The sequence below is a fragment of the Hyperolius riggenbachi genome, chromosome 2 (assembly GCF_040937935.1).
Source record: "Hyperolius riggenbachi isolate aHypRig1 chromosome 2, aHypRig1.pri, whole genome shotgun sequence".
In the NCBI taxonomy this organism is placed as follows: Eukaryota; Metazoa; Chordata; class Amphibia; order Anura; family Hyperoliidae; genus Hyperolius; species Hyperolius riggenbachi.
In genome coordinates, this window is record NC_090647.1 from 561,351,786 (window position 1) to 561,364,736 (window position 12,951).

General features: G+C 51.1%; 1 protein-coding gene and 1 long non-coding RNA gene across 2 annotated transcripts in view; one reads left to right on the forward strand and one right to left on the reverse strand.

The window, feature by feature from the left end:
• The window catches only part of LOC137545165 (uncharacterized), a 63,251-nt gene extending 56,270 nt beyond the window's left edge, over window positions 1-6,981 (reverse strand). The window contains exon 1 of the long non-coding RNA XR_011026005.1: window positions 6,888-6,981. This is a non-coding gene — a long non-coding RNA (uncharacterized lncRNA). The remainder of the gene's footprint in view (window positions 1-6,887) is intronic.
• LOC137545164 (uncharacterized) overlaps window positions 1-12,951 on the forward strand; it is a 153,555-nt gene that overhangs the window by 46,849 nt on the left and 93,755 nt on the right. The window lies entirely within an intron of this gene.

Here is a 12,951-nt window from a genome sequence, read left to right on the forward strand (position 1 = left end):
CCTTGCAGCGCTGGGTATAGCGCTCAGTATCCCAGCCAGGGCACTATCTGAACTGAGTGTGGGTTTCCCCCGGGTACTCCTGTTTCCTCCAACATCCCAAAAGCATACAAATAAGTTAATTGGCTTCCCCCCTAAACTACGATACATACACTACACAATACATACATAGACATGACTATGGTAGGATTAGACTGTGAGCTCCTCTGAGGACAGTCAGTGACATGACTATAATCTGTACAGCGCTATGTAAGAACACAGCAATATATGAATACTAAATAATGTTTTCGATGAGACAAAACCATCTAAACAATCGTAAACTAAAGTGGGTTTAAGAATTTGGTTCTGTAATTATGATCAAAACGCTGAACCGCAATGTTAGGTTTTGGTTGGTTGATCTTATGCTGGGAATACACCATACAATTTTCTGTTAGATTTACCTGCCAGATAGATAAAGCTCAACATGTTGGAAATGTATCTATCTTACGATCTATCTGCAGAGCAATTAGGCATTGTCCTACTCAGCAGGAGATAAACAGAAGACAATGCACCAGAGATAATACAATACAATAACATTTCTATAGCGCTTTTCTCCCATAGGACTCAAAGCGCTTAAGCTGGCCATACACTGGCCCGATTTGCCGCCGTTTCGACAGCAGATTCGATCACTGGGATCGAATCTGCTGCCAATCGTTCACGCTACACGCCGAATTTCGATCCATTCCGTCCGATCCCGTCGATCGCCCGCAGGTAAAGAGCGCATCGCTAGCGGCGTTCAAGTGCCCGACGACCGACGCAATAGAGCCGCATACATTACCTGCTCCGCCGGCACGACTCCCGGGTCTCCGCTCTTCTTCTCCGCTCTGGTCTGGTCTCCGGCATGCTTCCCTTCTTCCTGTCCCGGCAGGAAGTTTAAACAGTAGAGGGCGCTCTACTGTTTAAACTTCCCCCAGACAGGAAGAAGGGAAGCATGCTGGAGACCAGAGCAGACCAGAGCGGAGAAGAAGAGCGGAGACCTGGGAGTCGTGCCGGCGAAGCAGGTAATGTATGCGGGATGGGGGCGGCAGCAGCACCACCACCACCACAGATTGTGAACGGTTTCAGGCTGAAATCTATTCACAATCTGTTTGCAGTAAAGGCAGCCATACGATCCCTCTCTGATCAGATTCGGTCAGAGAGGGATCTATCTGTTGGTCGAATCTGATGGCAAATCGACCAGTGTATGGCTACCTTTAGGCTCTCTAAGATTCAGTAATTGGTAGTAGGATGAAGTATTCACACAACAAAAGTTATATTTCTGCAAATGCCAAACAGAACAGGTGGGTTTTCAGTCTGGATTAAAACACGGCCAGGGATGGAGCTGTCCTGATCTGTTGAGGTAGGGAGTTCCAAAACGTAGGGGCAGCATGACAGAAGGCTCTGGGACCAAAAGTTTCCAAGTGGACTCTGGGTATGACTAGATTATTAGAACCTGTGGATCTGAGAATGCGGGGATTGCTACGCAGCTGCAACATATCTTTCATGTATCCAGGGCCTAGATTATTCAGGGATTTAAATGTCAGTAGGCCGATCTTGAATAGGACCCTCCATTCTATAGGTAGCCAGTGAAGGGAATGCAGGACTGGCGTTATGTGGCAGTGACGGGGTTGGTTGGTTAGCAGTCTGGCAGCAGTATTCTGTATCAGCTGTAGGCGGTACAAGACCTTTTTTGGAAGGCCAGTGTAGAGAGCATTGCAGTAGTCCAGTCGGGATGTGATGAAGGCGTGGACTAAGGTTGGCAGATCTTCTGGGGGTATGAGGTGCTTGATTTTTGCAATGACCAGTCTCTACAGAAAGTAATCTAATTATGCATTCTAACAGAAAATGTAACAGAAAAATCTAACAGAAAATTGTATGGTGTATTCCGAGCATTATGCTGGGCATGCACGGGTCGTTTTTTGTTATCAATCGAGCCGCTGATGGCTCGATTTGATAATATCCGACGTGTCCAATGACTCGCCGGATCGATTCCGCGCTCGATACCCGCGGGCGGACAATAGCGGAAAACGAGCGGAAGATAAGAGAAGCTCCCGCGGGGACGAGCGGGAGTCGATCCGGCGGCTAATCGAGCCGCAGAAATGGATCGTGTATGCCCAGCATTAGGCCTCTTTCACATTAGATAGCTTTATGACCGGAGGCGTGACATCGGGAAGTTTGGTCCGACGCTGATTAGCGGAAGTAGTTCTAATTCACCGGGAAATTGCCGCTTTGTCTAATGTGAAAGTTAACATGAAGGTCAAATAGACTTTCATGTTACCTTTCTAAACCCATCCTAGGAGCTATCCGTCAAAACGCACGGATCAGCTCCGAGTGTGAAAGAGCCCTTAGCAAGTATAGTGTGGCTATAATATGGCGGATTTGCTGTGTTTGCTGTATAATAATCAGCAGCAGTTACTGAGCTGCGCCTGCTTCTGGGCTGTCTGCCAAGTACAGGAAATGTCAGGAGGGGGATGGGGAGATGAGATGAGAAATAGCAGCTGGGCGGGGAATTTTCAGCCACAGAGCTGGATTGAACTGACATGTAAAAAGTTCTCATGCACAGAGGAAGTAACTGAGTAACTTGGTAGGCATTGTGGTACAATAGGCCACTTCTGTATTAAGTATGAAAGCCTGAAGTATAAATTATTCCAGCATTTCACCATCTCACCAGTGGCTTCCTCCAGCCTTTTCAGCACAAGTCCCTCGCTGTCCTTTCGCAGTCTGCCATTCAGCTGCGGTAACTGGCTCAGTCGCGCCAGTCGTGGTCCAATGCATGCGTGGGAGGTGCCGCGCATGCGCAGAAGACCACAACTGGCGCGGCTGAACCAGTTATACAGGCTGATCGGTGGACAGCGTGGGACGCGCGCGTGCTTGTGATGCTGGAGGAAGCTGCAGGTGAGTATCAAGTCTGTGACAGCTCTGGTACACTTTAACCCCCTCCGGACCACCTAACGCCGATTGGTGGTGGGAGTGTGGCAGGTACAGGACCGCCGGCCTAATGCTGCATGGCGTAATTTCGCTCCTCGTGAAATTAGCAGGGAGCAAGCACTCGCATAAGCGTGCATTCCCTGCACTGGAACCCAGAAGGCTGCCGCAAACAGCCTGCCAGCTGTGATTGGAGCTGGCAGGCTGAAATAATAAAAAAAATAAATGTATGCATACAGCGCTGTGATCTAGCACAGCACTGTATAGGGGACAGCCTTGTCACTTAACTGTCCCTCCCAACGGTTCATAATCTAAGCCCAATCTACACGATACGATTCTTTGTGCGATTCAATTACGATTCTATTTACGGTTAGATTAAATTCGACGTCCAATCAGGATTCGATTCAATTCTATTTGCAATTGCAAAACAATGGCGAATTGAATCGAATCCCGATCGGACATGTCGGATTTAATCGGATCGTAAATAGAATCGTGATTGAATTGCACAAAGAATTTGTATCGTGTAGATGGGGCTTAATCTCTATTATGGGCTGATGCCTATGTATGGGTATCGTATCTATCTCAGTCTAGGGCTAATTGGGGGGGTGGGGGAATAGAAGAAATGGGGATTTACAAAAAAAAAAAATTCTTTTTAATGAATAAAAGATAGCAGACGCAATCAGAGACCACCATAAGAAAGCTCTATAAGGCTGGATCCCCCATAGCAGTGTCTGACTGATATGTTGAAGACTACTCACTTCCGCTGCAAGCGGCTTCGGGAGTGTTTAGGAGCCCGAGTGCTCCCAAAGAGGCACTGCTCCATACTGTGCATGTGCGAGAAAGTGTGCCCACGCATGTGCAATACTGAGCGGCGAGTCTCGCTCTCTCTATGCCTCTCGCAGCGGAAGAGAGAGCAGTCTCCAACCCATCAGTCAGAGACTAACCGGGGTGACAGCACTGGAACGCCGGCACCATAGGAGGAACGGGAAGGCTCAATAGCAGTGATTCTCAACACGTGGTTCGTTTACCCCTGGGGCTACGAGAGACCACAGCTGGGGGTACGCAGCGCGATCAGCTGTGCAGGCTCAGTGTCCCCTTGTGTCAGCCGCGCTTTGCAATGGTAACTGCAGGGTTGCCAAGCAATCCGTACTTTTGCCTCTCAAAGTCAGCTGTCCGTAGTTAGAGGACACTGTCCTTCCAAACAGCACGTCCTTGTTTTACCTTCCTTCCTCCCTCCTCCAGGGCTCGATTCATATTCAAAGATCACCCGGGTCCTCCCTCTCTGTCCCCCTCCTCCAGGGCTCCAAAGATCGCCCAGCACCTCTCTTCTGCCAATAGAAAGAGAGCCACCTGGGCCAGCCAGCTACGTCACGCATACCACGAGGAGGAGAGAGATTGAGATGGAACAACAAAGGCAACAGTCGTGACCTGCACTGTGTAGGCAGTATTACAGTGAGCCTCCTTGCCTGTCACACACCCGGCCAGCATGGAGAGTCGGTAACTCTCTGTATCCCTGTACTGCCTGCTTGTATCACTGCCGTGCAATCAGCCTCCTACCTCTGCTACTCACAGCTCTAGTTCCGTTCATCCTCAGTCAACAATAACCTCCCTAGCGGTATGGACAGATATATCCGTCCATACAAAACATGCTGTGACCAGTATAAACGTGCATACACAATACTCTCCTGCACTGTATACTAGACCCTTGCTTGACACATTTTGGCAAGTTACAGGAAAAAAAAAAATTTCAGACTTTAAAGTTGGAAAACCACTGTGCCTGTGTTGCCATGTCTTCGCTCCTGCTGACGTCACCAGGAGCGTACTGCGCAGGCACAGACCATACTGGGCTTGTGTAATACACTCCTGGTGACGTCAGCGGGAACGAGGACACGGCAATGCAGGCGCAGTGGTTTTCAGACTTTAAAGTCTGAAATTCCAGAAGTGAACCGGAGGCGGGGCCGGAGCATCGGTGTGTGGCTGCGTGGGCACAGGATGTCTGCGGGGGACCATTAGAAGCCCCGGGTAAGTTCAACTCATTTTCCTCCAACACCCCCCTCCCCCCCCCCCCCAGTACTCTGCAGAGTCACTGATGGCACTCCTGCCAGCCACGAGGGAGCTGATAAGTGCTGGATAAATCCTCTGTGTGCTCTGATGACATTATGGCAGGATTAGATTGTGAGCTCCTGAGGACCGTCAGTGACATGACTATGTACTCTAATGTGCTGCAGACGAGGTCAGTGCTGTATAAATACAAAAAAAAAAATGCCTAGAGCCTAGCTCCACCCACAACACTGTGCTTCTGACTCCCTTCTCCCCTCCTTCCAAAATTTGGGGTGTCCTGCTTTTTTTTTTAGAGGGGGGGGGGGGGTTACTTGGCTGGAACTAAATTGTAATAGGGGGTACTTGGGTCAAAAAAGTTGAGAAACACTGCTCTATGCAGTGTTCCCCAACCCTGTCCTCAAGGCCCACCAACAGTGCATGTTTTGTATAAATCCAGCTCTGCTGCAACACTAATTACCTCACCTGTGAATGTTTGTGGTTTTCTGCAAAACATATACTGTTGGTGGGCCTCGAGGACAGAGTTGGGGAACTCTGCTTATAGGACCCAGAGCCTTCCCATAGGTGTTTTTTTTTTGTGTGTGCGTGTGTTAAATACACCTCCCTTTCAAAGTGTACTTGAAAGGGAGGGGGAAAGGTGCCTTAATGCTGGGAATACACGGTAAGATAATGTGCCGGAATCGAGCCAGCGGCTTGATGCCGGCGCGTCCCCCCGGATCGATTCCCGCTCGTTCCTGCGGACACTTCTTATCAGCTGTTCATGTTTTTGTATTGTCCGCCTGCGGGGATTGAGCGCGGAATCGATCCGCCGCGGTGAGCATTACCTCATGGAGAGTAAAGTCTCTGGATCCTGTTGAGCGTTTTCTGACCCCTCGTTCTAACGGTGTCACCCCATTCCACGTATGTGACAAACTGGTGGTCAAATGTACCTTCAGGGCTCCTCGGAAAGGTTTGAGGAGCATGTGTGCCCCCCCAGCTCTCCCGAAGACCGGTGGCTCCTTACTGCGCACGGGACACGAGTGCTCCTGAGGGCTTCCATACATGGCGTCCTGTCCCCGGGGACAAAGCTGGAATGAGGTCTTCAGTCCGAAGCATGCACCCAGGAGAGGATGTCAGGATGTGCTGTGACCCTCAGTATCCCTGCACAGGAAACTCCAGTATATCGATAGCAATAGAGTCAGCACCATCCAGTATTCTTATGCTCTTTATTGGTAAAATAGCATGATGTATGCTGTCAGCAGCTGACAGCATACATCATGCTATTTTACCAATAAAGAGCATAAGAATACTGGATGGTGCTGACTCTATTGCTATCGAAAGCTGGAATGAGGGGGCTCAATAGGAGCCAGAGCCATATGTGAGTATCTGACTCTTATTTTCTTAAAGCTATAGGCTTGCTATAAACCAGCGGTTCTGGATGCTTGCTTGGCTTAACAAGGGCGGAAAGGGATAATTTGCATATTTAGTAGGTGTGCATTGTGGGTAACCACAAATGTTCATTTATAACTGAATTATTGCAAATTTCCTTCTGTTTTAAGAAGGCAATTACACCAAGCTTTATTTTTTTTCAGATCACTACAAATGTACTTTCCCTGATACTCATCTGTGTAGTATTTGGAGGAATACATTAATGTGGGTACAGCCAGGGAGCTGGGCTATATAACAGGGGCGCTAAATTCCTCTGAGGAGCAACAATGTGCCGATACCAGAACTACCCAACTGAAGCCCCTGGAATTCCTGCTGGCGCCCCCGCCTACCCTGAAACCCCGCAGCCCTCACCAGACATACAGCAGAGCGCCGCCCCCCCAGTATAACATATAGAAAATAGTAATAATACTACACAGCGCTGTGCGGGGATCAGACACCCGAATAGCTCACTCCTCACTTACCCGAGGCCTCCAGGTCCCCTCAGAGCCCACAGGCAGCACGGAGGAAGCTTTTTCTAGCTCAGCTAGCAAAAAAGGCGTTCCAGTTTCGTTCCTTGTCCGTGGTTACGTCACAGGCATTAGTCTCAGCACTGCGCATGAGGGCGGAGCTAGCACGCCACATCTCTCCAGTCATATGGGGGGCGGATCTGGAGGGAGGCGGAGACTGACACTGCTAAGCTCAGGGCTAGTCGCACGTACTCCAAGCAGTAGGATAGGTAGATGTCACGTGGTGTATTGCGGAACACAGCAGCAGCTCCCAGCAGAGGTTACGCCTGTAGTGTACTCGCCTTTACTTGTGTGTGGCAATAGGAATATCTGCACAGTGGTCTCAGCTCCGGGAGGCTTCACACGTGGGCGCATTTTACCGCTTCACCGCTCGGCGCTTCATCAAACACTGTTACTAAAGTGTATCTAAATGAGATCATTCCCACTGCAGCATAGCTTCCAACTGTCCCTCTTTCCTCCTCATTTGTCCCTCTTTCAGGACTCTGTCCCTCTTTCTATGTAATTATATGTATTTCTCTACTAAAAATGTGTTTGACTCTAAACTTTATTCCCATCCTTTTAAATTGATGTTTTACTAATTGTAAAATGTTAATATGAAGGAAAATGAACCAGGATAGAGAGCACCAGTGTGGTTTGCATTATAAAACATTTTTCTTATGAAATCTTTGATATGCGTGATTAGGGGTGTGGCAGGGGCGTGGCTTAAGAGGCCTTTCTCATCTCAAAAAGTTGGGAGGTATGCTGCAGCGTTTGCAATTTGCATACGTGCTCCATGCAGCGCTTTGGGGATGACTGCGATGTGCAGGGCAGTTTCTAGGCTAAAATGAACCCAGTGCGAGAGTGTAAAAATTGTGCCCCTCGTGCCGAAGCCAGGTATAGGTGCCTGCAGTATAGGTTAGCTAGGTCTAGTTGCACTCAGTATCGGTCAGGGGTCGGCAATCCGTGGCTCCGGAGCCGCATGCGGCTCTTTTTCCCCTTCGCCGCGGCTCCGGAGTGATTGGCTGCGGCGCGTGTGACTGTCGCTGTTGTCGCTGGCCGACAGCCTATCAGAGAGGCCGCCGGACCAGCGCAGTGCAGGGCTTCGGGCGGCCATTTTCCCGTAGCCCTGCACGTGACGTAGGAAGTGACGTAGGAGGAGGATCGTGGGAGTTGCGCGCCACAAGGTCGGGACCGGAGGTCGGGACAGGAGATCGTGACTAGGTGAGTAAATGTTTTTTTTTTCAGATTCTGCTTAAGGATTGTGCATATGGGGGTCATATCTGCGAAGGATTGTGCATATGGGGGTCATATCTGCGAAGGATTGTGCATATGGGGGTCATATCTGCGAAGGATTGTGCATATGGGGGTCATATCTGCTAACGATTTGTGCGTATGGGGGTCATATCTGCTAACTATTTGTGCATATGGGGGTCATATCTGCTGAAGGCTTGTGCGTATGGGGGTCATATCTGCTAACGATTTGTGCATATGGGGGTCATATCTGCTAACTATTTGTGCATATGGGGGTCATATCTGCTAACTATTTGTGCATATGGGGGTCATATCTGCTGAAGGCTTGTGCATATGGGGGTCATATCTGCTAACGAGTTGTGCATATGGGGGTCATATCTGCTTGGATTGTGCATATGGGGGTCATATCTGCTAACGATTTGTGCATATGGGGGTCATATCTGCTAACGATTTGTGCATATGGGGGTCATATCTGCTAACGATTTGTGCATATGGGGGTCATATCTGCTAACGAGTTGTGCGTATGGGGGTCATATCTGCTTGGATTGTGCATATGGGGGTCATATCTGCTAACGATTTGTGCATATGGGGGTCATATCTGCTGAAGGATTGTGCATATGGGGGTCATATCTGCTGAAGGATTGTGCGTATGGGGGTCATATCTGCTTGGATTGTGCATATGGGGGTCATATCTGCTAACGATTTGTGCATATGGGGGTCATATCTGCTAACGATTTGTGCGTATGGGGGTCATATCTGCTAACGATTTGTGCATATGGGAGTCATATCTGCTAACGATTTGTGCGTATGGGGGTCATATCTGCTAACGATTTGTGCATATGGGGGTCATATCTGCTAACGATTTGTGCGTATGGGGTCATATCTGCTAACGATTTGTGCGTATGGGGGTCATATCTGCTAACGATTTGTGCGTATGGGGGTCATATCTGCTAACGATTTGTGCATATGGGGGTCATATCTGCTAACGATTTGTGCATATGGGGGTCATATCTGCTAACTATTTGTGCATATGGTAGTCATATCTGCTAACGATTTGTGCATATGGGGGTCATATCTGCTGAAGGATTTGTGCATACGTGGGTCATATCTGCGAAGGATTGTGCATATGGGGGTCATATCTGCTAACTATTTGTGCATATGGGGGTCATATCTGCTAACGATTTGTTTTATAATGGTTTTGCGGCTCCCAGTTTTTTTCTCTTTTCGGAAACGGGTCCAAGTGGCTCTTTATGTCTTAAAGGTTGCAGACCCCTGGTATAGGTAGTGGGCTATAGGTCCCCCCAATAGAGCGATTTTTTTTTTTTTTTTTTTTTTTTTTTTATGAATTGCTCCAAAAAATGCTTCATGCAGTGTGTAGCATTTTTTGGAGCAATTCATTAAAAAATAGCTCTGAAAATCGCTTTACAAAATCACACTCACAAATTGCTAGCGATTGCTATTGCGATTTTGGCGTGCACTAGCCCAGAGAGGAGTGGAGAGAAATTGAGAATAGCCTGAGATGGAGCAGAGAGCTTATCTGTATTGCACATCACACCGAGGCTACTTGCCTGTAATAGGACTCCTGTCCCTGCCAGTCTCTTATACAAGTCAGAAAGTAGCCCTCCTGGAGGCTAGGGACTGTCAAAAACTTTTCAACTTGTATAACACCTTATCCACACATGCAGTCATAATAACAATGGGGAGAGACCAGACAGATGTTTGCCCATGGACCCTTCAGGCAAGCTCTGCATCATGCTGTGTATATTTACCAGCTTGCCTGTCCTCTGATTGCACTTTTATCAGCTAGCCTTAAGTTTCATATTGCCTTACAACAAACCCAAATACACCAGACACCAGACCTGCCCTAAATCACTGAATGAAAGGTGGCCTGGGGGGAGATTGCCCCCCTTTCCCCCTGGCCAGTCAGCGTAGCTGTATACAGTGCTTCCCTGAGCTAATTACTCTGAAGTCCCCTGGGGAGATGGAGGGAGAGTTCGCAGCTCCCTTTGGCTGTCTACGCTCAGGGCTGCCGCACGGCCCCTAGAAACTGGCCTGGCGATGTGATTCTATTAAACAGGACTCACAATGCAAATCGTGGCAAAAATGTGATTGTGCTTCAATCGTTATTTGCCTTGTGAGTGTGAACTGGCCCTCAGATTTGTGCAGGGTAACGTTAGAGTAAGGACATTCTCCTCAGTCTTCAGTTATTCTGTACTAGTGATAACCACAAAATGCTAATTACGGTTACACATCATTTTCGTAATTATAATGCTAATGGAAAAAGCATTAAAAATTGCGTTTTGCCACATTTTGTCTCTTCTGTAAGACGGTTGGACTTTCTCCTCCATCGGGGGAGCCTCAGCTCTTATGTCAACCCCTCCCTTCAGGACAAGGAGGACCATTCTTGAGGACCCCACATGTTTACACCCTCTAGTGACCAGGCGTTTTAACAGTTTATTGCTCAGCCATACAACTCAGCACACAAGCGATTTCCTGTCGCTGAGTAGCCCAGCCAAGCCGGAATATGGGAATGGGTACAAGGGTGACCACAACACCCCGTTTCAAACAGCGGCCGGCGGGGAGAACACTGTGCCGGCCCAGCAGAGAAAGGGTCTATGCTGGGACTATAACAACGATAATTGCGAGCGGGGAAGCGAATGCAAAAGCCTGTTGAAACAGACGACTTTCGTGTTCACTGCGGCAATATACCCCCAGTGCGCCCGGTAGTTCAATCCGCCGTGCCAGCGTGATGGCCCAATCATTTTTCCCCCCATTCAATTCGCCATGGCCGCGGCCCTGACGCAAGATGCATAGCGTACCTCTGTGACCTCCCATCGGCGTTAGGCGGTCCTGGGGGAGCCACTCTGTGACCTCCCATCGGCGTTAGGCGGTCCTGGGGGAGCCACTCTGTGACCTCCCATCGGCGTTAGGTGGTCCTGGGGGAGCCACTCTGTGGCCTCCCTTCGGCGTTAGGCGGTCCTGGGGGAGCCACTCTGTGACCTCCCATCGGTGTTAGGTGGTCCTGGGGGAGCCACTCTGTGACCTCCCATCGGCGTTAGGCGGTCCTGGGGGAGCCACTCTGCGACCTCCCATCGGCGTTAGGCGGTCCTGGAGGAGCCACTCTGCGACCTCCCATCGGCGTTAGGCGGTCCTGGAGGATCCACTCTGTGACCTCCCATTGGTGTTAGGTGGTCCTGGAGGAGCCACTCTGTGACCTCCCATCGGCGTTAGGCGGTCCTGGGGTAGCCACTCTGTGACCTCCCATTGGTGTTAGGTGGTCCTGGGGGAGCCACTCTGTGACCTCCCATCGGTGTTAGGCGGACCTGGGGGAGCCACTCTGTGACTGCCCATCGGTGTTAGGCGGTCCTGGGGTAGCCACTCTGCGACTGCCCATCGGTGTAAGGCGGTCCAGGGGGAGCCACTCTGTGACCTCCCATTGGTGTTAGGCGGTCCTGGAGGAGCCACTCTGCGACCTCCCATAATTAGGCGGTCCTGGGGGAGCCACTCTGCGACTGCCCATCGGTGTTAGGCGGTCCTGGGGGAGCCACTCTGTGACCTCCCATCGGTGTTAGGTGGTCCTGGGGGGCCACTCTGTGACCTCACATCGGTGTTAGGCGGTCCTGGGGGAGCCACTCTGTGACTGCCCCTCGGTGTTAGGCGGTCCTTGGGGAGCCACTCTGCGACCTCCCATTGGTGTTAGGCGGTCCTGGGGGAGCCACTCTGTGACCTCCCATCGGTGTTAGGTGGTCCTGAGGGAGCCACTCTGTGACCTCCCATCAGTGTTAGGTGGTCCTGGGGGAGCCACTCTGTGACTGCCCCTCGGTGTTAGGCGGTCCTGGGGGAGCCACTCTGTGACCTCCCATCGGTGTTAGGCGGTCCTGGGGGAGCCACTCTGCGACCTCCCATCGGTGTTAGGCGGTCCTGGGAGAGCCACTCTGTGACCTCCCATCGGTGTTAGGCCGTCCTGGGGGAGCCACTCTGCGACCTCCCATCGGTGTTAAGCGGTCCTGGGGTAGCCACTCTGCGACTGCCCATCGGTGTAAGGCGGTCCAGGGGGAGCCACTCTGCGACCTCCCATCGGTGTTAGGCGGTCCTGGGGGAGCCACTCTGCGACCTCCCATCTGTGTTATGCGGTCCTGGGGGAGCCACTCTGTGACCTCCCATCGGTGTTATGCGGTCCTGGGGTAGCCACTCTGTGACCTCCCATCGGTGTAAAGCGGTCCTGGGGTAGCCACTCTGCGACTGCCCATCGGTGTAAGGCGGTCCAGGGGGAGCCACTCTGCGACCTCCCATCGGTGTTAGGCGGTCCTGGGGGAGCCACTCTGCGACCTCCCATCGGCGTTAGGCGGTCCTGGGGGAGCCACTCTGCGACCTCCCATCGGCGTTAGGCGGTCCTGGAGGAGCCACTCTGTGACCTCCCATCGGCGTTAGGCGGTCCTGGAGGATCCACTCTGTGACCTCCCATTGGTGTTAGGTGGTCCTGGAGGAGCCACTCTGTGACCTCCCATCGGCATTAGGCGGTCCTGGGGTAGCCACTCTGTGACCTCCCATTGGTGTTAGGTGGTCCTGGGGGAGCCACTCTGTGACCTCCCATCGGTGTTAGGCGGTCCTGGGGGAGCCACTCTGTGACTGCCCATCGGTGTTAGGCGGTCCTGGGGTAGCCACTGTGCGACTGCCCATCGGTGTAAGGCGGTCCAGGGGGAGCCACTCTGTGACCTCCCATCGGTGTTATGTGGTCCTGGGGGAGCCACTCTGCGACCGCCCATCGGCGTTAGGCGGTCCTGGAGGA